This window comes from Amblyomma americanum, chromosome 1 (genome assembly GCF_052857255.1).
Source record: "Amblyomma americanum isolate KBUSLIRL-KWMA chromosome 1, ASM5285725v1, whole genome shotgun sequence".
Lineage (NCBI taxonomy): Eukaryota > Metazoa > Arthropoda > Arachnida > Ixodida > Ixodidae > Amblyomma > Amblyomma americanum.
In genome coordinates this window covers 499,836,204-499,840,201 of record NC_135497.1, presented here as the reverse complement: position 1 = coordinate 499,840,201, position 3,998 = coordinate 499,836,204, and the positions used below count along the sequence as shown (strand labels likewise).

The window sequence follows — 3,998 nt, the reverse complement described above, 5'->3', positions numbered from 1 at the left end:
ACTGTTGTGCACTGCCGTTGTATACCAATATGGTAGAAAGACGGAAGGCATAGATATAGACTCGGGCATGGGTACTGGTCAAACCCCGCCTAGCACATCTAGCGCTGGCACGTTTCAGCCAGTAAAAAGAAGAAAGTAGTACTTGGAACAGGAGTATGTGGTACCGCAGATATCTTTGCACCAAGAGAGGCAGCGGAGCTGCAGCTTCATCAGAGCGCCCGATTGGATGTCCTCGTTTGCTCCCTCCGATAACTTCGGAAGCTCTACAGCTGAACAAAGCAGGACTCCAGACGTAGACAACGACGCCGGGAGCGAAGACATTGCCGATCGCTGCACTCGCAGCTAAAATGACTCTGACACTACGTCTGCCTACAGTGTGGAAAATGGCGGCATGACGATGTGCCGGGAGCATCTACGGATGATTTTTGCTCTCTCATTTTCTCAACGAAAAACTGCCAAACCCAGAAATCACTGTAAGAGAGGCCATGTTGATGCTGATGGCTTACAGCACATCAGTCGTTTTGAACAGGACTGACATGGAGAAGCTCGTTACTGTGATTAATCTATTAATCAGTAAGCCAGCTTTGCCCAGTTTGAAGTACTTGCTCAGGAAAGCATGGAAGCATTCGAAGTGGACATCATAGAAAAGCATTAGTTCTGTCATGCATGTGGATCGATAGTTCCAGATTTGTGCGGAAAGGATTTCACTTGTGATCAGTGCACGACCTTGAACTCATTGCAGAACTTCTTTACAGTGCTGAACACAAACAAGCAAATCGAGGTCCTCCTCTCAAGTGAAGATACCGAAGCTGTTCTTCTCGAGTCCCTGAAGGAGAGAGAGTCGGAGCCACATGATGCAGCGAGCATCAAGGACATAACAGATGGTCGGCTATACAGGCAAAAGATGGAGACAGGCTCATGGAGTGATATCTCGATAACTTTTAATACTGATGGGGCGAACGCCTTCAAGTGCAGCAGGTCGTTATTGTAGCCAATTCAGTGTGTCATAAGTGAACTGCCTGTGCCAGTCTGCTGGAACAATGTACTTCTTTGTGGACTTTACTTTGGGAAAAGCACCCAAAGATGCAGTCTTTCCTACAAGTTTTTGTTGACTGTATTGCCAGAACTGGCGCTGTGAAGTGGTAGTGTGGAGAACTAATGGTGTCATTGCATGTCAAGGTGATCTGTTGCTGTGTTGACGCACCAGTGTGTGCTGCAGTTCTTAATACGAAACAATTTAATGGATATTATGGCTCCAGTTTTTGTCATCACAAAGGAGTTTTTTTTCAGCGGCGAGTAAAGCTACACCTTTTACACTGCTTACACAAAGTTTATGGCTCAGCTTTATCTTTAAATGCCTAAAGCCTGGCTCAGTGCAGCATTTTATTCTCTTGGTGACAAGCAGATGTAGCATAGTGTGTATTGTTATTTTGTGTGTTGTGTTGAAATAGTTATTTATTTTTTTACTATGGATAAGAGCTTTAATTTTCACTAAACCCAGAAGTGGACATTACATGGAGGAATTATCAAAGAAAATAGTGACAAAATAACAATTGGTAAAGAGAGATGGAGTTAGCAAAGATCAGTTTATTAATAATACCCTCAGGGCTTCACAGGAAGCATTATAGAGGGATAGGCTGAGAAACATAAGTACATTGAGAATTAATAGTTGAATGCAAAGTAACAATATTGAGAGTATACTGAAGTTGCGCTTCGTATATATTTTGCTTCACTAGTGAAACTTTACTTTAAATTTATTTGGCGTTTTATGCATTGAATGTTGCCTTTCACTGTCAGGGTCTATGAAATACCCAGTGTGTGAAGATGGTGACGACCCAACCCTAAGTAAGGTATGTTGCTGGGCTAGTTGGTATAGCATTTTTTTAAAATAGTTGGTATATTTTTTGGCGCCTGTCCATTGTCTCCTTGTGTCTTTTGTCTGTGTGAATTTATTGGCGCCAAGGTAGGTTTTTTCCTAGCTTCAAAAAATGCCAACCCTACCGACGGACGCAAGTGTCAGGCAAGACATTCAAGCCTCATTGTCTAGTGGTGCGCCATCACGTGGCATTAAGGGTTATTCACCACTGGCTTGTCTCCCAGATTTTGATTTAGTTTGGTGCATAAGTCCAGACTACATGCACTCTGTACTTGAAGGCGTTTGCAGACAATTGGCAAAAATATGGCTCAGCTCTGCCGATTCTCCAGCTTATATTGGGTCACCTACCACAGTAAGCAGAGTCGACTGCAGGCTGGTGAACATCAAACCCCCTCGATGGATGACCAGGCTACCTCGGACTGTTGAGGACGGGGCCTTGTGGAAGGCGAGTGAATGGCAATGGTGGTTCTTGTTCTATGCTGCACCTTGCCTTGACGGCATCTTGCCATGTTCATATCACAGCCATTTTTGCTTGTTGGTGTCTGTTGTTCACCTTTTGCTCAGAGATGACATCAGCAAAGATGATATATGTGATGCAATGGATAAGCTTTCATTATTTGTCTTTCAAGCTCAAATCTTGTATGGGAAGGGAGCTATGAGCTTTAATTTGCACCAGCTTCTACACCTCCCAAGAAGAGTTCTGGAATTAGGACCTCTCCGGGCACATTCTGCTTTCATTTTTCGAATCTGGAAATGGCCAGCTTCTAAAACTGATAAGTGATGCAGTGGTGTGCCTGGTCAAATTGTTGAACAATTCGCAATGAAGCTTCAGATGACAGAGCTAGCAAACACTTTAGATCTGTCACCTAAAGAAAAATCTGCCTGTGCACAGCTGATGAATATGCCAAGTACTGACAAATTGGAATGTCAGCTTTTGGGAACAGGTTTTATGCTTAACACTGTGGCTGAGAATGAGAAAAATGCCTTTTTGCTTAAACTAGGGTACATTCCGACAGGACTGACAAGGTTTCAGCGTGTATTGCTAAAAGGCTAGCTGCTGCATAGTTCTGACTACACCCGGGAAAAAAAACGAACAATTGTGTCTTTAAATGCACACAGGGTCATTACTACGAAGTACTCAGCATTTATGAGCTTGCAGACAGCAGATGTATGTTGACATGTGCGTCACTTGCATGTAAGGGCTACAAAGGCATTTCGCATATGACCTCATATGTGCAAAGTTTTCGTTATGTTTTGCTTTTCTTGAGTGAAGTAGGTAGAGTGTCAGTTGCTCTGTCTGTTGGCCACAGACACTATGTCGCTGATTTGCCAAACCTGTTTGAAAAAGATTAGTTTGTTTCTTGACAAGTTCCTCTCAGTGAAATATTATTTTGGGCGGAACTGGGGCAAGCATTTTTTTGCCTTTTTTTGTGCAAGGGATAAAGTTTTCCTTATCACAAAATATTGCGCACCTTGGGCCTATACTCTTCTTCATACGTAGCAGGCAATGCTGCCAAAACTAGTGCGCCTGTTTCAGCAGGCAAAGCCCACGCCCAAAAAGTAGTTTGCCATACAACTAAAGTGAACACGCTCACTTCATTGCAACAAACATTAAGGGCGCAGCTGGTACCTCCTGGACTTTCTTTCCACAATTTCGTCCATCGAGACTTCAAGAAGCAAGAATTACATGTTGCAGTATGATATGCAGTTGGTAGTGCGAATCACTGTTACTTAGTTCGCACCCAGACAGTAGTTCACACTCAGTGCAAATTATAGCCAGAGAGCCCGAACAGTGAGCGACTCATATATCTTCAACCGTGATTATCAATGCTACCACTTCCTTTCATACTGCTCTTTTTGTTTTCATCCAAACGCTCACCAAAGTTTCGAGAAGAACAAATGATACGTGGTGGAGTAATATGATTTTGCGAATGCATTACTTCTGCAGCGTTGCCTGCTATGCATGAGTATAGTTCTCGCACAGAATGGATAGACTTGTTGCTGGAACAAGTAAACAGAAGTACTATTTGTGTGGCATTGTTTTGGTGTAGCGGACACTGGAAAATCTATACCTTTTTACTGTGATGAAACTAGTGTTTGTGTTGCATTCACAGTGCTGTGA

The 3,998-nt window shown here is 43.1% G+C and overlaps 1 pseudogene; it reads left to right on the top strand.

The window, feature by feature from the left end:
• The first annotated feature begins 485 nt into the window (after window positions 1-485).
• Window positions 486-3,998, top strand: LOC144127827 (uncharacterized; annotated as a pseudogene).